General features: G+C 36.4%; 2 pseudogenes across 2 annotated transcripts; both read left to right on the forward strand.

The window, feature by feature from the left end:
• The first annotated feature begins 244 nt into the window (after positions 1–244).
• Positions 245–2,716, forward strand: LOC149203235 (stearoyl-[acyl-carrier-protein] 9-desaturase 7, chloroplastic pseudogene; annotated as a pseudogene). The gene is made up of 3 exons (XR_016253699.1): positions 245–397; positions 2,334–2,622; positions 2,708–2,716. The product of XR_016253699.1 is annotated as a stearoyl-[acyl-carrier-protein] 9-desaturase 7, chloroplastic pseudogene (transcript).
• A 4,504-nt stretch (positions 2,717–7,220) lies between these two features.
• LOC149203236 (stearoyl-[acyl-carrier-protein] 9-desaturase 5, chloroplastic-like) lies at positions 7,221–8,348 on the forward strand (annotated as a pseudogene). Its single transcript, XR_016253614.1, has 2 exons — positions 7,221–7,383; positions 7,567–8,348. The product of XR_016253614.1 is annotated as a stearoyl-[acyl-carrier-protein] 9-desaturase 5, chloroplastic-like (transcript).
• Positions 8,349–21,769: the final 13,421 nt, after the last annotated feature.

The following is a 21,769-nucleotide window of genomic DNA, read 5'->3' on the forward strand; positions in this document are numbered from 1 at the left end:
TCTACAATCGACCTTAGCTCACCATGGCGATTACGTAATTTATAAGACATTTGTTGGCATGGAACGTCAACACACAGTGGTAGCTACAGAGCAGGTTCTGGAGTTGCTCTTTTGTCAGTAATTAGTTGAAGTGGTAGTGGTCAGCCACGTGGTACTGCATGTGGAGTTTTTCTTTCGTCTATATTTCACTTACCATGGCGATTACGTAATCTATAAGACAATTACGAGTTGAACCTCATTTCACTTCTACTCACCAGAAAGACATGGCGTCTGCTCTTTATGTTGCAAAATGCACACCATTCTCTGCGCCTTCACCATTGTTCCAGGGTGCCAAGCTTCGTTCTTCGGCCCTGCGCTCTAATTTGGCCAGATCGCACATGGTTTCCATGACCCCAAGGTTGTCTTTTTATTGTATTGAATTTTTAATGTGTTACAGGAAGGTTTTATTATTTGGAATTTTTCTATTGGGGGAATTGTATTTAAATGGTTGATTATTGCGTTCTTTTCATTTGTTTCATGTCTTTCTGGATACCAAGGTATAGGTTTATTTCGTAGGTCTCTTTGTACGAAGTTATAGGTTTAAATCTGCTAGAATATATATGCCATTGTAGATTTTAGCATAGTTACCAAGTTCGGCGGTATCGGCCCAAAAAAATCGCAAATTCGTCAGTACGATTCGGTTCCCATTTTAATACGGCAAATTTAATACGGTACAGAGTTTTTAGTTTATGGATTAAATTTATGTTAACAATGGTCAAAGTTTGCAGGTTTTTATTATCTTCCAACCTGTTGTCGTTGCGGTTATTAGCATAGAGCTGAGAAGAGGGCACGGCCCTTAGGAATAGTGTTTGAATCTCCTTTCATCAATCAGCAAGCATGCCATTTAAAATAGATCTAAGTCCGAAAAGTAATTATTTTTATATTAAATAATGTGATAGAATTTTTTTAGTATTAAAAAGTTAAAAGAGAAGGGTGAGTTATATATTTAAAAAATTTTAAAATAATTTTTCTATTAGTAAATTAGATAATAGTGGTTCATTGCAATTATTGGTATGGAATTTAAATTCAATTTAAAGGGTTCATTTTTTTGTGATTACTATAAGGACTAATTTATACACATTTATTATTGAATAAATTTGGATTTTAGGAAGAAAGAGATTGAGATATAAGTTTTTGGATCTATGTTGATCACTTGATACTTAATTTTAATATTCAATATCTAATTTTTTATGTTAAATATCAGGTTTCAATTTTTGTTACTTATATTATTATATTTGACTTATATGTTTTTCAAATTTGCAATGCTAATAAATTTTGTTTGATGCATTTTTTCTTTCATTATTGGGTAATTTAAATATTCATAAAAGATTAATATTGGAAATAAGTACCACATTATTCAACGTATCAAGTGAGGAAAGATTCATTTCATTTTTATTTTTTTTGAAAAAAATAAAAAATTATTAGTATTTATAACATGTATATTGTCGAATTTTTCTCGTATTGAATTTTGTTTGATGCATTTTTTCTTTCATTATTGGGTAATTTTAAATATTCATAAAAGATTAATATTGGAAATAAGTACCACATTATTCAACGTATCAAGTGAGGAAAGATTCATTTCATTTTTATTTTTTTTGAAAAAAATAAAAAATTATTAGTATTTATAACATGTATATTGTCGAATTTTTCTCGTATTGAATTTTACATTGTCGAATTTTTTCCGAATTCGAATCCGTATTCGAATTCGAATTTGGTAACTATGGATTTTAGTAATGCGAAAATTTGTAATCAAATTTAAATGTGAAAATGACTTGAAAAAATCATGTATTGCAGGTTTCTTTATTATTATTATTTTTTGTTGTTGTTAGTATTATTATTTTTTTTTGTTGTGAGTACAAAAATATTTTGTGGGTATTATGAATTTTGTGTTTTGTCTTTATTTACAAGTAAATACTCATCAAATTTAACCACTACCCATCAGCATATTTATGGGTTTAAAATAAATGTTTCCTATTTTATAGAGTTTACATGTTTGTTTTGAGATGATCGGCTTAACATTTGATCTCGGCTAGGATCCTTGGTATCCAGTGTTCTGGCAAACAGTATGCCAAACTTTCTTCCAGCCCTTTCACTTACATTGCTAGCTATTATAACGTATTAGCAGATTAGTTTCTGGAATTTCAGAGTTTCCCATGTTTGGTCATGTTGTCATAAGTAGATTTTGTCTCTCAGTGATCCATATTTTACACTTCATTTGTTATTTTGCAGAGCATCTGCATTTGATTCCCTAAATATGTATTTGATTCTGATAGATTTCTGATGTCATCTTTCAGGGAAGTTGAAAAGATCAAAATCCACTTCCAACCACATGAAGAAAAGATCAAAATCCATTTCCAACCACATGAACCTGGCCAACAGGTGGCCCATTCCATGCCACCTGAGAAGGATGAGATCTTTAAATCTCTGGAGGAGTGGGCAGAGAAAAATATACTAATTCATTTAAAGCCTGTTGAAAATTCTTGGCAGCCACAAGATTTTTTGTCGGATCCTTCTTCTGAGGGCTTCATTGACCAACTTATAGAGTTGCGGGAGCGGTGCAATGAATTACCGGATGACTATTTAGTTTGTCTAGTGGGAAACATGATTACTGAAGAAGCATTGCCTACTTATCATACTCATATTAACTCATTTGATGCTGTAAGTGTAGAAATTTTGAATAATTTAACACATATTCACAGAGATTATCCTGATCATACAATTATAAGCGGAACATGTATAATACATAATCTCCTCTACGTTGATCATCAATTTACAGAAGTAGAAACATTCACAGGCACACATAGAAGCATCAATCAAACTCATTAACACAGTATGTATCCCGGGGAAAGCATCTCGCTAAAAACCCCACACTATCTGTATATTATATTGATTGAATCATGTAACATTACAAAGTACAATGCTTATAACAAGCAATCCAGTACCAGCTCCACCTGTTACACACAATACAGCTTAGATCTGATCTCCAAATCTATTCCACTACTTGCCTGCCTCCACTGCTCAATACCTGCTCAAGAACTAATGAGAATAGCTTCCCAAACTCGTATTTCACCTCAAAATAATCACTCACACTTTGTTGGACGTGAGCACAAGCTATAATGTGGGCAAATACGTGAGTAAACTCATTGGCATACTCAATCCCTTTATTGTGCAAGATCTGGTGCACAACTATAGTCACAACTGATAGCAATCTGATTCTCTAACACCTGTCCCTGCTGAACTGAACATGCACTGACATGCAACTGAGTTAACTGATGTATTCTATAGTTGTATTATGAGTTAATAACTTGTGAATTAATTAATAACTAATTCACCCAACTCATCTCTAGTCTATTTGCCAGTTAGACTAAATACAACCAGTTTAACAAAGCTAAACTGAACACAACTCCATCAACTCCACCAAACTCAACTGATTGAGTTCTAACTGAAGTCATGCATGCAAATATTAGTCATCCCATAGGTAACCACGTATTTGCCTCTGGTATTTGCATGTACCACATCTGTAGCTCATCCTGAAGTGCTCCAAGAGAATAAGATTAAGTTTATAGTCCAAATATTATTGTGAGATAATAATATTTGACTTTTCTATTTTTGACTTTGATCACTCACACTGTGATCACTCACACTTTCATCAAAAATAGAAGTCCATCTATTTTTTTCCCAACTTGATCAATCATCCATAAACAACAACCTGCAATCCATAGACATGATCCATATGTCTAAAAATAGACTTGCGCCAAAAATAGCCTGCGGGCCCACTTAGTGAAGGCGACTCTTTTCACTAAGCTCCATCATCTTGTTACAATCTCAACAAGCATTTCTTGTCGCACACTTTTCAACACTCCCTCTCAACAAGAAAGGCTTCCTCTCAAACCCGATCCTGTAACTCTGGAATGTTCTCCATGCAACACATCTGGCCGGTCCACTTGCTCTGTCATCAAAGTCTCTGACTGCTATTGCCTCTATCGAATGAAACTCTGCATCTCTGTGCTCTTCAGTATCTGACTGCTCTAGCCTCTATCACTTTGATCTCTGACTGCATCTGTGTTGCTGCTGGTTCTATCTCCCAGCATTGCATCCACACTGCACCTCCCAACTGACCTCCCTGTTGGGATAGAAACATCCTCTGATGCTGAAGCTCTACCTGCTGCTGACAAGTGCTCCCTCTCTGACATCTGCGCTACTGCAACATCTCCATGCATCTCGCACCATTGCACACCTCTCTGTGCCACCTAGCACTGTGCAAAACACTTGTGCCTCTCGCATTGCTACAGCCTGCTAGCTATGCGCTGTCTTGGGATTCCCTGCACTGTTGCTCTCTCTGCCGCTCCATCTGCATCTGTCTCTACCCAATCAGTCAGTTCCTGCTACTACACATTGGGGCTCCCGTAGCAAGGTCTCATCCAAGAGGTTGGGTACCTCAAGGATCCTGCCCCTCCTCCTTGGGATGATCAATCCACATCACCCCACCTCCTACCTGGAGGTATGCCTGCATGCGATCCTTCAGCCCATCTGGCTCGAAGTTTCCCCCTACTGGAGGTCTCTGGATGAGTAGATGTCTCTACTCTATCTCCTCTCAGCTTCCCCTGTTGTGGCTCCTCCACAACCTCCTGAAGCTGCTGCACCAATCGTGGCTCCTCCACAATCGTCTGAGACTTCTTTTGGCTCTGCATGTTGAGAGGTAATATATGCTCCCTCTCAACCACCAAGTCTCCATCAGTTGCCTCGCTGCTCAAGGCTTTGCATGCATCTTGAACCTCAAGAGCATACAGGTTCTTGACCCGTGAACCAATCTGCTTCACCTGTCTAGTGATGATGTGTCTAAGGAAAACCTTTCCCTTACTAAAGACCACATCATAGCCTCTATCTTCCAACATCGCGATCGACACCAAGTTTCTCTTCAGTCCTGGTACATACTTGACATCGATCAAGGTAAGGCGAGCTCCATGCTCCCTCTGAAAAATAACCGTGCCTACACCTGAGACACTATACTTCTCATCATTACCCATCCCTATGAGTATCTGGAGATCTTTCTCCTCCAAAGTACTGAACAAACTTTTGTCACTGGTCATATGGAAAGAAGCTCCACTGTCAAGAAACCAACCACTTCCCACCATGGATGAAACCATGCATGCGAGGAGTGTGAAGTCCAACTCAAACTGTGAAGCAAGTGAGGCTGCCTCACCTTTAGATCCTTCCCTGGATCCCTTCTTGGACTTCTTCTTTGGGCAATTAGTAGCATAATGACCCAACTCATGACAACGAAAGCATCTCACCTTCACCTTGTCAACCTTCTTCCCATCATTGGAAGAACTGGATTCAGAAAGAGAAACCTTCCCCTTCCCCTTCTTCGCCTTACTCGTTAAGGCACAGTTCTCCTCATCCTGCATGGATGAATAACTGTCTCTGGTGCTCTGTCTAATCTCCTCCTGCATCAAATCCGACCATGGTCGTTCCCAATTTGGCAGTTTCTCCCTTCCATTCACCGAGTCCTGGTAGCTATGCCAACTCTTAGGAAGGTCAAGGAGTGCTAGACTCACCATCCTCATCCGACAATCACCCCCACACTTCCCAGCTCATCCCGGCATTGGGTGAACTTCGTGAGATACTGGGGCATACTGTCTCCATTCTCACACTGAATGTTTCTGAGTTTTATCTCTTGCTTTGGAATTAAATTCGAATTCCACCAGCTCAAAACTCAACCGCTTCTGATCTAGAATTCATGAGAACAAAGTATTTCTTGTATAGAGATCGACTGTATGGGCATTCACCGGATATCTCACCTTCCAAAAGAAGGATGAATCCAGAGGCTACCTGGCCCGATTACATACTCTGCCTGAAGAAATAGAATGTAAACACTTTCTGAATAGTAGATCTGATGATCAATCCTCGCTTGATATCCTGTAAAAATCTCATCTACAAATCAAGCAGCTCTGATACCATGTAGAAATTTTGAATAATTTAACACATATTCACAAAGATTATCCTGATCATACAATTATAAGCGGAACATGTATAATACATAATCTCCTCTACGTTGATCATCAATTTACAGAAGCAGAAACATTCACAGGCACACATAGAAGCATCAATCAAACTCATTAACACAGTATGTATCCCGGGGAAAGAATCTCGCTAAAAACCCCACACTATCTGTATATTATATTGATTGAATCATGTAACATTACAAAGTACAATGCTTATCACAAGAAATCCAGTACCAGCTCCACCTGTTACACACAATACAGCTCAGATCTGATCTCCAAATCTATTCCACTACTTGCCTGCCTCCACTGCTCAATACCTGCTCAAGAACTGATGAGAATAGTTTCCCAAACTCGTATTTCACCTCAAAATAATTACTCACATTTTGTTGGACATGAGCACAAGCTATAATGTGGGCAAATACGTGAGTAAACTCATTGGCATACTCAATCCCTTTATTGTGCAAGATCTGGTGCACAACTATAGTCACAACTGATAGCAATCTGATTCTCTAACACCTGTCCCTATTGAACTGAACATGCACTGACATGCAACTGAGTTAACTGATGTATTCTATAGTTGTATTATGAGTTAATAACTTTTGAATTAATTAATAACTAATTCACCCAACTCATCTCTAGTCTATTTGCCAGTTAGACTAAATACAACCAGTTTAACAAAGCTAAACTGAACACAACTCCATCAACTCCACCAAACTCAATTGATTGAGTTCTAACTGAAGTCATGCATGCAAATATTAGTCATCCCATAGGTAACCATGTATTTCCCTCTGGGATTTGCATGTACCACATCTGTAGCTCATCCTGAAGTGCTCCAAGAGAATAAGATTAAGTTTATAGTCCAAATATTATTGTGAGATAATAATATTTGACTTTTCTATTTTTGACTTTGATCACTCACACTGTGATCACTCACACTTTCATCAAAAATAGAAGTCCATCTATTTTTTTCCCAACTTGATCAATCATCCATAAACAGCAACCTGCAATCCATAGACATGATCCATATGTCTAAAAATAGACATAGTCTAAAAATAGACTTGCGCCAAAAATAGCCTGCGGGCCCACTTAGTGAAGGCGACTCTTTTCACTAAGCTCCATCATCTTGTTGCAATCTCAACAAGCATTTCTTGTTGCACACTTTTCAACAGTAAGAGATGAAACTGGTGCCAGTCTCACTTCATGGGCAACATGGACACGTATGTGGACAGCAGAGGAGAATAGACATGGCGATCTCCTTCATAAATATCTTTACTTGTCTGGCAGAGTGAACATGAGGCAGATTGAAAAAACCATCCAGTATCTTATGGGGTTTGGAATGGTACAATGTCCTTACGTTGCAAGTATTTTGTCAAAGTATTTTATTGTGTTTACTCTTGGTAGCAACAAGATGTGGGATTCCACTCGATTTGTTTAATGGACATTTTGCATGCTGGAAGCTTTGTGCAGGGTATTTTAGTTTTTGAAAGGGAATTTTCTAACTTGAGCTTTTTTTATTGTTCAGTATCCAGGCATAGAAAATAGTCCCTATCTTGGATTCATGTACACTTCCTTCCAAGAAAGAGCAACATTCATATCACATGGCAACACTGCAAGATTTGCTAAAGGATATGGTGACCTGAAATTGGCCCAAATATGTGGAACTATTGCTGCTGACGAGAAGCGCCATGAGAATGCATACGCAAAGATTATTGAAAAATTGTTTGAGATTGATCCTGACACCACAATGCTAGCTTTTGAATATTTGATGCCAAAAATGTTATAATGCCTGCCCATATGATGTATGATGGGCAGGATGTTAATCTGTTTGACCACTTTTCTTCTGTTGCTCAGAGACTAGGAGTTTACACAGCAGGGGACTATGCTGACATCTTGGAATTCTTGGTTGAGAGATGGAATGTGAAGAAAATAGGTGGTCTTTCTGGTAAGGGAAGGCAGGCTCAAGATTATGTATGCAAGTTGGCACCTCGTATAAGAAAGGTAGTAGAGCGAGCTCAAGAAAGGGAAAAACAAGGACGGTGGTGTGGTTTTAGTTGGATATTCAACAAACAAGTCCTGCTCTAGAAACTTTCATGTGCTTCATCGTAGGACAACTGTTGTACTACGTTCTCTGGTGTCTGTGTGCTTTGTAGTAAAGGTCTCTGTGTGTGTCTGTAAAGTCGTACTAAAGTTCTATGTGCCTGTGAAATTATAAACCCGTACAGGATGCTAGGGTTTTTAGTGGATTTGTTGGATTGATAGCCTTCCTGAGCTTATTGGATTGGAAAATTCGATCTGCACACTCTAGCATGGGGACGTGTAAAGGAAAAAGTAGGAAGGCGATTTTTTCTCCATGTTTTTCAATAACTTGTCTCGGCCAAAACGTAAAATTGTTCTCTGGGGTTAAAATATAATACCAACTTCGTGTTTTAGGTTGCTTGAATCGCTGTTTTCTAAGCTCTTTTGTTGTCGCTTGCATCTGTATGATGGAGCATAAGAATCCTACTTATGGTAAAGTATCTCACTGATGGACTACTTGTTTGTAATATTGTATTATAATCTTTCTGAAATTTTCTTCTACATAATTTCTTGTTTCTACAAGTTTTCATGTTTTTTTATAGGTTATTCATTTCAAAATTAAATGTTAGTTAATTATTTTAATTACACCAATTTTTTAATGGATAAATATTTATAATTAAATATTTTAAATCAATTAAAATTATTGTTTTATAAAAAACAATGTCGGCTTCTATTTTTATAAAAATAAATAAATTAATAAAATTAATTAATTAATGAATTAAATAATTAATCAAACTATATAAACATAAGTTAAAAATTAAACAATTCAATTCAATTATATAATTAAATATTTTAAATCAATTTAAAGTTATTATTTTATAAAAAACAATGTCGGCTTCCATTTTTCTAAAAATAAATAAATAAATAAATAAAATCAATTAATGAATTAAATAATTAATAAAACTATATAAACATAGGTTAAAAATTAAACAATTCAATTCAGTTACATAATTAAATATTTTAAATCAATTTTAAATTATTATTTTATAAAAAACAATGTCGGCTTCCATTTTTCAAAAAAAAAATAAATAAATAAAATTAATTAATGAATCAAATAATTAATCAAACTATATAAATGTAAGTTAAAAATTAAACAATTCAATTCAGTGACATAATTAAATATTTTAAATCACTTTAAAATTATTATTTTATAAAAAACAATGTTGACTTCCATTTTTCTAAAAATAAATAAATAAATAAAATAAAATAATTAATCGAACTATATAAACATAAGTTAAAAATTAAACAATTCAATTCAATTACATAATTAAATATTTTATATCAATTTAAAGTTATTATTTTTATAAAAAACACTGTCGGCTTCCATTCCCTGTGCATCTCTCATCCCTATTTATTAAAACTCAAGGACATCTGTCCTACACAATCACTGATCTATCCTGATGATGAGCCATGGTGGAGGGCTCGAAACGTCGATACAAACAAATCATGAATACGAAAAATCCCAAAGAAAACAACACACAAAACATTGATCGCAGAAGTCTCGAAACAATAAATATTTATAAATTTAAAATATTATATTAATATAATTATAACCAAATTGAAAAAAATACAAATAATCCTAAATTCTTATCTATAAAAATATAAATAATCACATTCTTATTTATAAAATGCAAAAAAAATTAATAAAAAACAATTTTTAATTAAATTTCGAAATTACACTTGCTATCTGTGATAATAAAAAGTAAAAAATTAAAAAAATAAATTAAATTCTTTTTTTTATATATAAAAATACATCTTGCACTTTTCAAAAACTTCTATTTTCATTATCGTACTTTTCAAAAACTTTTATTTTCATTGCCCTTAAAAACAAATAATGTATTCTGCATCTGAACCACATGTATGGATACGTGTGTGAACCTTCGCCATGAATTTTGATTAAGAATTACAAAGATCAATGCAGTGAATCTTCTTAATAAATTTCAGTCACGTGTGAACCTTCTCCATGAATTTTGATTAAGAAGTACAAACATCAATGCAGTGAATCTTCTTAATAAATTTCAGGCAGCGATTTTACAAACATCAATGCAGTGAATCTTCTTAATAAATTTCAGGCAGCGATTTTACTATGGGATATGTTTGGTTTTAATATACTATGGGATATGTTTGGTTTTAATATAAATAGGCTAATTTTTTTCTTAAAATTTAGGTGCAAATATTTTTTTGCATTTTGAGAGATTTGATTTTTTAATGCAGATAGATGTTAGTTTAAGATAGATATATGTTGGATTGTATAGGGTTATTTGATACAATTATTATTATTATTATTATGAAAAGAATTAATATATAAGTTAAACATATATGCATTTAAAAAAAATTGTAACAAAATTCTTAATTATGGAGATTTACTCCCACTTTGTTAGGGATATTAGTAAGTGTAAATAAGTTTTATTGCAATAATATGTCTTATCAATACCATATACTCATAAATCCATAACTTATTTCAGAACTAAAATATTTTATATGGGGAGAAAAAGAATGGCGATTGTGAAACTAGGGTTTTGTCGATGATTTTTGTTCGAGGTTTTTGCTGCCGAGGAAGTTTCTTCCTTAGATGCCTATGACATCCCTAGGGTTGGCTTTATTGAGTACCCTCTATCTATTAGTGTTGGAATTTGTCATTTCTAACCTTGTTGCCAGGAGAATTGAGGCTCATTTCTCCTCAAATTTCACAAGGGAGTCATTGAATTGATGACTTCGTCTCAACAAATGCCCTTGTAGCTCAAAGCTCCTCTAAATTTGGTCATCAATGCAAATGTTTCATATTGGGATTAACAATTGACCTCTCTAGTGGCCATTTCCTAATGACATTGTTGTGGGGCAGATCATTTTTGGTACTTCGCTTTCCATTTCTCTTAAATTGTATTTTAGTTACCAGTTTCTAAGTTTATATCATTTATGCTATGTCACCAAGCCTCCAGGGCATTTGGGTTCATAGCAAGTTATGCCCTTGGCCATCTCTAGGAATTTGGTCATTGGAGGTACCTTCCTTTCGCTTAACTAGTGAAGGAAGAGAGTCAGAACTTCCAAATCTTCATTATGGATATTAGTGGGAAAACTAAATTGTTTTGTGTTAAAAGATCTATCTCCACATGCTCTCTAAAGCAGGCCATTGAAATTATATGGGGTATATTTTTTTGTTTCCAAAGCCTACAACTTGAAGGGAAGGTTTTATCAGACTCCTCGCAGCTCTAAGATTATAATATATCTAAAAATTCAACCATTATTTTAAACACAAAACTGTGAGGGGGTGCCCTTGCTGCAAAATTACCTAATAAGGCCCATGTTTCTTTCAAGGACGCTACCCAAAGGAAGGTTCCATCCTCTTCAAAATATATCCAAAATTCATCGGGGCCTTACATTGTTGAACAAATCGAAAAAGCTCCATCTATGGAAATAAATTGTCCTAAGGTTAATTCCCTATTCTCTTCTTTGCAATCTAAAGCAGTCACCTGCAAATGTAATGGTCTTTTTCCTAAACCTGAAGCATTAATTTAGTGGATTTCCTCCACATGGACTTTGGACTTTGAAATATTTCTATGCTCAAAAGCTTTCTTCATAGTGCAGTTTGAAACACAGAAGGATTTATATTATGCTCTTAATCCATGACCCTCGTTTTAGGGTAAATTCAAGCTATTCATGATGCCTTGGTTCCCTGAGTTTGGTGCTAACTCTATGGTAGTCTCTACTATGTCAGTTTCGGTTAGGCTCCCAAACCTCCCCCATCAATTTTGGCACCACATAGTCCTTGAATACATAGGAAATACTTGGGTAAATTTAAAAAGTTGGATAAGTAAAAAATAAAATATGTTATCTTCACATTTACCAGAATGTGTGTGGAGATTTATCTCAGCAAAGGACTTATGGAACATATAAATCTAAAACATCAAAACTTCCTTTGGTCACAAGTTATATACTATGAGAACACAACATTTAGATGTCATGTATGTTTTCAAACTAGACATCTTCAACAAAGGTGCCCAAAGGTAAGGAAGATTCCCAAGAAGAAGAAGAGGCAAGCTAACAAACCAAAAGGATGGTAGTTCTCAGAGCAATATCCTTCTGAGGATGAAGGAGATAACAAAAAATAAATTCATCTTGATTAGGAAGAAATGAAAGACATAAACCATCAGGGAGATGTACAAGTGAGGTTCACTATGGTACAACTAGAATCTGGTATTGCACATTAAGAAGAAAAGGATCTAGTGGACTCTTTGATACATAATGGAATCATGGGCTCAAAAAGAGCTCATGCCTCAGAAAGTTCTGATTTTGACAAAGATGTCCCTCATGTAGGACAAGAATTGGCTTTGGTTCTAGTCGAACCAAATCCTGAAAAGTAAAAGAGAAAGACATGCCCTAGTCATTCATAATTCTCATTTGTCCTTTAATAATCATTTTTTGTTTCTTCTCTAATGTTTCTTGACATTTCTATGGACCTTCTTGCTACTTTTAGCTCACTACTTGTATTGTCATGTTACAATTTGACCCTATATGCATACACACTATGTTTGTCTACAAAATGCAATTACGCATCTCCTCAAAGGATCTCTCCCTTCCAATATTCAATTGTCACTCCTTCTTTGCATAATTAGAATCACTTTGGAATCCTTTGCCCATAAATCATATTATCATATTCTTTGGCATCAAAACATGGAAGTATATGCTCAAGCAAATAGGGTTTGCTAGCCGGAAGCAGAGCAATATGAAATCAATGGATTAGAGGGGATGCAACATACATCATGACATCCCTCCATATGAAAAAAAACTCTTATTATTTCAAGTGGATGGATGAAATAAGGTTCCAAGTAGAGCAAATGAAGTGCCTCCCAAGGGTGAACTCAATGTATTCCTTTACTTCTCATAAATTGGGGGCAGAGAGATGTCGTCGCAATGTTGTCACCACCCTCGACAAGGTGATAGATGACTGGATCATAGGACATGCATAGTCGTTGTTAGCCCACATGGAGAGGACATAACCTAATTTTTTCTACACCAATCCTTTAAATATGTGCTCACTTGGAAGAGTTACGGATTGTGAAATGTCATTTGGTTATTGTTAAAATTGATCGCAGAAGCGTGGCAAATTGCAAAACCCGGTGTAGCATTTAAGGGAGACCAGCTCAAATCAATCGATCTGAAGATGTTTCAAGATGCAACCGAGGAGAGAAATATTGGTATTTATGCAGAGAGGAGGAGGAAAGATCCTCATGCCTCCATAGGTTCGACTTGCTTTTGATATCCCATAGATGATATAGGTCTTATTTCTGCAAATGTATTGTGTTTTGTGGTCAATTTTATAGAGTTCATGGTTGTAGTTCTTTCTGCAAAATGTTCGCCTAGGATAGTATCCTAAGATTCAATTTTGTAACACCATATATGATCATAGAAGATGGTATTTTTCCTCCATATTGAATATAGTTACTCTTTGGTTTTCCCATTGCGATCTGGTTGCAGATTTAATCAAATTCTTAAATAAAATATATATATATATATATATCTAACTCTTGTAAATTTTAGCTATTTTGAAATACTTTTGTAATCAAATTCATTTTCAAACTAATAAATATATATTAAAAACATAAATTTTAATTATCAGATTGCAATACAATTTCTTTTTATATTTCTAGCAGGGGCTCCTGTCACGAGCTTGCTCTTTCTCTGTGTCTCTTCGTATTTCTCTGGTAGCCAACTCCTAATGAACCAGTGATGAACCTACTTGGATCTTTCACACTCTCACGACCTCAACAATGGCATCCACGCCTTCAAATGGCCTTGGTGTCCCTTCGATCTTTTGGCGAACTTCCTGCGAACTTGGGATGAAAGCACAGAGGAAACTTCTACCACAGCGGACTTATAAATGCACAGAGGTACTCAATAACAGAATGGCATACTCATTTTATTTCAGAATGGAAAAAATTCTTACAGGATGCTCACAGAGATTTTATAGAAATGGATTCTATATAGAGATAGACTAATCTCGCATTTACCAGACTTTTCACAGCTCAAAATTGAGCAAGTTACTGCCGGAAGCTTCTGGCGAGGTATAGGCTCTGTCTCAGAATCAGACTTAACACCCAAACATTTGACTCTTCTAATGGTTCGGCCACTTTAGGTTCTTATCAGTGCCGAGCACACTGATACGCAGGCTTCTCAAACCAACTAAGGACTTTGAGTGATTTCTCGTGTTGCAAGCAGATCAGACTAGATGTCCGTAGATGCAGAGCAGGAGAACACTCGACTCAAACACACACAAAAAACTCTCACAATGCCGATGCCCAACAAATGAACCTTACCCTTCTTATATAGGATGAGAAGGGGGGACAAACATTACTGTTGGTCGGACAGAAATGACTTAAAGCTTCAAGAATCATTACTTTTCAGTCCTTTATCAGAGCGACTTCCGCACAAATATCCGGGTCCATAAAACAGACCGAATAATTGCTTTCGGGTAACGCATGAGATATAGTCTGTAAAGTAGATTCATGTACTTAAAAGAAATCAGACATTATGGCTATCTACACAGTGGATACTTTTGTACAAAAAGCCCACGGGAAAAGACTAGATGAGAATATTTACACTGTGGAAGCTTTTAAACAGTAAAGCCCACGGGAACTCTGGTCACAATTAAGCCCTTGTGACTGGTACATGATCAAAATACAGTCAGATTAGGGAATCTGTTTCTTTTATAAAGTAGATCATCACATGCCTTTGTATAAATCCTCCGGACTATCATGGGTTTGCCCAGTATGATTTGATGCTGGACTTTGGTTAAGACATACCATTCTAAGTGCTCTCTCATGTATTCCTAGAGGGAATAATTTGTCATGTGAAAAGGATCCCACTCTTGAACGGTCATTTCTTTGACAGTGCTGTATATGCGATGAAAACATTCCCCAATGTTGTACTCAAAGCATCTATGACAATATTTTCTTTCATATCTTTCATGATATACTGGGTCCATGGCTGTTCTGCTGACACCGTAATCTGTCCACCAATTCTGAAACCATTCACATTGTAGATTTTTCTGGGATGCTGCCATTGTGCTGAATTTCAACTTTGTGTAATGGGTTTCTTCTCTGTCATCCACATTCATGAAGTCCCACCACAGCTTTTTATAATCTGAAAAATCATAAACTATGTCGGGGAACACTACCTTGGGATCATTTCTAGGCCATCGAGCACATGGTTGGACTTGAGGGTGGTTGATCCACAAATCTCTAGTTCGGTAGATGCAATAATAGCTTTCATAGATTCCTGTGTCACGGCCTCCATGGTGCCAGATACCTCCAATGTCATGAAAATTCGTTTCCAGGGCCCGCCTTGCGGTTCCAGCATCTGCTTTTGCTTTGTCATACATCATATCATGGATCCATTTTCTACCCTTTGGGTACACCTTTCTTTCAGGTACATAGTGCTGGAGATCAGTGTGAGGCTATAAGTTGGCATCAAGGACTTTTGTGTTCCTTAATTGCCATGTGGGTCTCCAGTTGTCTCTATATGTATCCCAGTCTTGATTATCTGGAATAGTTCTCAAGACGTCTTGCTTTTTGTGCTGGTCCCACTCAGTAATAATCATCATGATATGTGCTGTGTTTTGTTCAAGGTATTCTCTGCTGAGAAAGTCAGGAAGACAATTGTCCTTTCCTTTGATGTGCTCAATGAAAAAATCAAAATTTGCAAAGAGCGCCTGCCATCTGGCAAACTTTGCTTCTTCTGGTTTCTTGATGTCCTTGGATAGGACTTTCTTCATTGCTGACGCATCTGTTCTGAGAAGAAAAGGTTTGTTTATTAGATATACTGCAAACTTTCTGATGCAATTCCATGCAGCTTTCACTTCTCTTTCAATAACAGAGTAATTCTGTTCTGCTGGGTTCCATACTCCTGAGGCAAACTGTACTACTTGTTCTTCTTTGTCAACTTTTTGTTTTAGAATCCCTCCCCAGCCTATGTCACTGGCGTCGGATTCAACTATCTTGAATGCCTCATCATCTGCTATATACAGTATAGGCAAAGACTTTACCTTTGCTTTGATTTCTTGCACTGCTCTGGTATGGGCATCTGACCATTGAGGGGGATTTTTGCCAAGCCGCTTATTGAGCACTTTCCTGTCACTGGCACAGTCTTGATAAAAGCTGCTTACATAATTTAGGCAGCCAAGGAACCTTTGCAGTTGTGTCTTGTCTTTTAAGACATCTGGAAATTTTTCTGTAAAATCAATGGCATGTTGTTGCAGAGAGATTTGTCCATTAGAAATCTGGTGGCCTAAGAACTTTATAGAAGTCTGAAATACTTCTATTTTCTTTTTGCTAAGCACAAGCCCATTTTTCTTGACCAACTTCATGAAAATATTTACATGTTTGAAGTGATCATCAATATTTTTGGAAAAAATTAAAACATCATCAATATATACAAGTAGCCAATCAAAATATGGCTTAAAAATATCATCCATGACCTTTTGAAACTTTGAAGGAGCATTTTTAAGACTGAATGGCATGACATTCCATTCATAGTGCCCTGCAGGAATACTAAAAGCAGTTTTGAACTTATCTTCCTCATCAATGGCAACTTGCCAAAATCCTGCTTTTAAATCAAATTTTGAAAATATTTTGGCTCCTGCAATTCTCCTGATCAAATCTCCTTTATGTGGAATGGGATAAGTATCATCGGCCAAAACTAAATTTAGAGGCTTGTAATTTATCACAAGTCTAGGGATACCTCTAATTTGTTCAGCTCTTTTGTTTACATAGAATCCATAGCAATTCTAGGGGCTAGTGGATTCTTTGATCAATCCTCTGTTGAGCAATCGCTGAATTTCTTTTTGGCATAGTTCTCTGTATTCTTGGCTCATAGGGATTGCTCTGCTTTTACAGGGCTTTCCTGTATATCCTTCTTTATAGGGCAACTTAATGGTATGTTGTTTTCTGTGCCAAAAGGCATTTGGCTCTTCTGAACAACATTTTTATTCCAGTTTTTCTTTCAGTTCTTGGATTCTTCTTTTTATTTGGGGTAGTTTCAGCTGTTCTTCTACTCTCAATGTGCTTTTTAGATCTTTAAGATCTGATAGCAAAGATTCTGCTTTGTCTAATTTCTGCATGGCTTGAACCATTGTAGAAACTCTTGGAGTTGAAACATAAGGAAGCTCAATTCTTTTTCTTCTACCTTTAGATGTGGGTACAGAAATAAAATAACCAGCTCTACTTCCTTTCAACCTGGCTGAGCCATGAGGTTCTACTGCAGCTAAAAAGACATTCCCTAATATACAATCAACAGGGATGTTTGCTATGGCAAACTTCATGTATACACAGTGGGTATCAAAACATAGTGAAGCTCTAGGAATTTCATATTTGAGTTTCTTATTTCCTAGGCCTACAACTTCTCTTTCAGCAGAGACCCAATATTTCGCTGGAACATTTCTGATGTTAAGAATATTAATATCTGCACCAGAATCTAATAATGCAATCATGGAAAATATCTGACCTTGGATACAGATTTTTACCTTGACATGATGTTGTTGATATGTGATGGTAAACAATCTCATATCTTGAAAACCAAAATTTGGGTCTGACCTTCCTTCAGCAACTTGAATTTCTTGGCTATGGACTGTTGTGTTCCAGGATTCTTCTTCTTTTTCTTCTTGAATCTCCTTGCGTTTCTTAATTTCTACAATTTGAGGTTTGATTGCAGAAATCTCTGCTTTGAGTTGGTGAATTTCACCACTCACTTCTCCCAAAGTCAGGGATCTTACTTTCCCTGGTTTCTGGTGGTGCATTTGGAAGGACTTCGTGTTCCTTTCATAGGATGCATCGACAAACAAAGGTTTCTTACCTGATTCTTTTGAAGCTTTTGATCTAAGCTGATCTGTGAATGCTTCTATCAGGCGGTTCTTCATGGCTCCATCTTCCATTGTCCTAATATGTGATAAAATCTTCATTTCTGCCTCTTCTTCAGCAGATGCCATTAGAACTTTTTCTTTAGGGGGCTTTGTTCTTTCTTCCTCTTCGCTGGAACTGTACAAAATTTCAGAGTCATCTTCATAAAATATATGACATGCACATTCTTCTGAATTAGAGCAAGAACATTCAGATGATTCAGAATCAGTATACTGGCCCATATTAACTTGAAATTCTTCTTCTGAAGTGCTAAAAGAATCAAGAGACGGTTCCTCCAGTTGGTGCTGTTGGGCTGAGTCTTTGATAATGAGATTTGGGCACCTTTCTGTGGCATGGGTCTTTGATTTACATCTCAGGCAAAAGCTTGGGCCTGAATGCTCTTTCTTAACCTGTTTAGCCTTTTGAGCATAAACAACTGTCTTTTTTCCCTTATTAACCTTTGATTCTTCCCCTTGGGGACATCTTGAAGCTGTATGCCCAGTCTGGCCACACAACCAGCAAGTAATTTTGTTCCATTTTTCTTGCTTGGATGTATGCAAATGGATGTCAGAAGGAGTATAATAATGGGTTTTTGGGATATATTTATAGTGGCCCTTCTTTTTATGGCTTTTATCCCTTGTAGAATACTTCCTTTTATTTTTTGGATAATCCCTTCTATTTTTGTAGAAAGTCTCTTTGAATTCTCTTTTAGCCCTTTTCCTAGACTTTCTCTTTTTGACCAATGGGTCATCTATTGTCAGTCCATATTTGCTGCAAATGGACTTTCTATCTAGTAGTCTGGACAGTTTTTCCAAAGACTTGTTTACCTTCGAGCTGGTACAAAGACTTACCAGTGTCTTTGTAATAAGGGAATAAATTTCTCCCCATGTATAAGACTCAAAAGGCAACTGGAAAATTTCTTGCAATCTAATATAGTCAACAAATCTAGAGGGTAGAGCAGCTAGATATACCTGCTTCCAGAGCAGGTTTTTGGAATCTTTCACCTCATAGATTCGCTGCATCCAATCTCTATGGAAGTCGTCAAATTGAGACATCTTATGACATTTGAGGTTCATCAAAATGACCTCATGTTTGTTGGCAATTTCTGTTTCACATCCACACCAATGTTCTAAAATCATTGATGTTAGCGCACCAATCATATTGCTTATTATAGTACCATCAGGATTATGAATAACATCTCCTTTTTCATCCTTGAGAACTTCTGCTTCCATGGTTTCAATAAGTTTAGGAGAAGATTCAGTTTCCCACCATCTGAGAAGAGTACCTGTAAAACATTGGATGATGGTTCTGCAAGCATCTACTTCTGATTTTCCTCGAAGACACATGAGTTTATATTCAGTATACATTAAATCAATCATCTGGCGAATTTGGCCAATGCTCATGTTGTCTATGTTCCACTCTCTGTGGGAATAAGGGAAGAAAGTATGAGCTTCAGGCAATTTTCCCTTCCCTTCAATGTCAGGAGAAGAATATCTGGAAAATCTATGTTCAAGAGGCTCATAGATTGGGAGGATTTGTGTTTCCTGAGACTTTTGTTCTTCAGTTTCTGGTTCCCTAAATAAGGAAGCAATACTGATGTGTTCAGACTCATCAATCTTTGAGGTGGTTTCTTTGGGGGACAACAGAGGGAATTTCTGTACATTTCTTATTGGATTCTCAAACTTTATATTTCTTTTCACCAAGAAAGAATTTGGAACTGGCTTCTCAACTTTTGTGACCTGCATCCTTTCAAATTTGTCATTTAAGCAAGTAAGGAGTGTCTTAGTTACATCAATATGTCCAACTAAGTTTTCTCCTATTTCTTCAATCTTATTCAATGATTCCTTGGTGTAAGAACAAGTCATGCTGGAATCAAACTGTAAATTATTCAAACAAGAATTTACACTATTAAGTGAAGACTGTACAATATCTACTTGCTTCTTTACATCTTCTACTTTAGCCACATTCATTTCTAGACCCTTTAGAGCAGTATTGGTCCAATTTAACTGTTCACTAGCCTTTTGAATTCTACCATCAATTCCTAAGGCATTATCATCTTTTTGAACCAGGGGAATGGCTTTGGCTGCATTTATTTTTTCTCCCAAGATAATTCCTTTATATGGGGGAAAAGTAGTAGGGGTTTCAACTGTGGATCCGTCAATTGCAGTCCATCCATGCTTATCAGTCATACTGCTAGAAATAGCACCAGTTAAAACATTTATAGGAGCAATTTTATCTTTCCATGAGTAGAAAGATATCCAAACATTATTTACTTCCATATAGTGTTTCCAGTCTGTTGCTAACTTTCTTTTCTGATCTGGGGTATATCCTTGGTCAAATTCATCTGCTTGAGGATTTGTATACAAATCCCAATTCAACATTTCTTTCATCCATTTAGAACTGATTTGTGATTTTAAGCATCCATCCATTAGTGCAAAAAAATTATGCATTTCCATGACTGCAGGCTTTTTACAGTCAGAAGGAATCTGTTTGCATCTGCATTCTGGAATCAGTTCTGATTGCTCAAGTTTCCCCAACCCATACCTTGGCTTTGCTGGTCTCATTAAGCAAATCATCTGAGTAAGCCTAGGGTCTTCTTCTTCTATTGAATGGATCATGAGAACATGATCTGAATCGGGCTCAGGCTCATGTGGGAAAGGAATATCAGAACATTTACGATTCGGGCATGAGCTGATAGAAGTGGATGGAGGAGCAACACCAGTGCAAGGATTATGGTGCAGATGAACATTCTATTCGGCTAGGGTCAGCAGATTTACGACATTTGTACAATCTGGACATTTTACTTCTAAAGAAGAAAAATTAACAAGCTGAGCTAATTCGAAAAGCTGTGGATGTTTACAAGAAGAAAAGGATGATGATGAACAGGCGGTATCGACAGTGGAAGGATCTCTGTAGTATTTGGATGTTTTACAAGCAGCGTCTATTCTTCTCCGATCAATAGTTGACCTGCGAGGAAAGGATATGACTGCATTGGAAGCATTTTCAGTTATGTTGGCAGAGGTGATATTTCGGGGAATTTGTGGCCTGGAGTAATTTACAACCCAATGTTCAGGGAATTGCAGATCTTCCAATTTTATCAATAGATGTTCAATCTTTTGGTTCTTTGGGTCAGTTTTGACTACCACACTTGATTTGGAATCTCGACTGGGAGTACGACGAATTGCTGGCCATAAAGTGTTGGTATGTCTGAAACAGGCTTTGGTCTGGATGGCTATATTGTTCCTCTTTCTCTTCATATCAAAACCCGTAGTATGGATTTGCAGCTGTAAGATATCTTTAATGGTTTCATCAAACACATATATGGAAAAGTTTGGGAAACAATCAAAGTATACAGGGCCATCAGACAAAGGGGCTACAATCCCACCGATTATAGAATCTGTATATCTGTTGTGCGTTAGATCTCCAACAGTAGCAAGCACAAATGTTTTTAATCCTTTATGGACCAAAGGATTGATGCCAACCCGAATGCAACCAAGATGCAGATAATTTGTCTTTAACCTTTTTTCTTCTGCTTGTAAGGCCTGCGGATTTAGCAGTGGTATTGTCTGAATACTCTCAGAGTTCTCCTGGACATGACTAACAGACTCTTTAATGCTAATTCTAGATGCAGCAATTGAATGGAAAGGAGCTAAATCACTATAGACTTCAGAGGGTGTTATATCTGGTAAAGCCCATCTTGCAGAAGGCTGAAATTCCTCATAAGTAAGTTCTGCAGAGTTTAAGGTTCTACTTGAACTA

Source organism: Pinus tabuliformis, chromosome 2_1 (assembly GCF_031772625.1).
Source record: "Pinus tabuliformis cultivar Carrire ecotype Pingquan chromosome 2_1, CPIR1, whole genome shotgun sequence".
NCBI classification, from domain to species: domain Eukaryota; kingdom Viridiplantae; phylum Streptophyta; class Pinopsida; order Pinales; family Pinaceae; genus Pinus; species Pinus tabuliformis.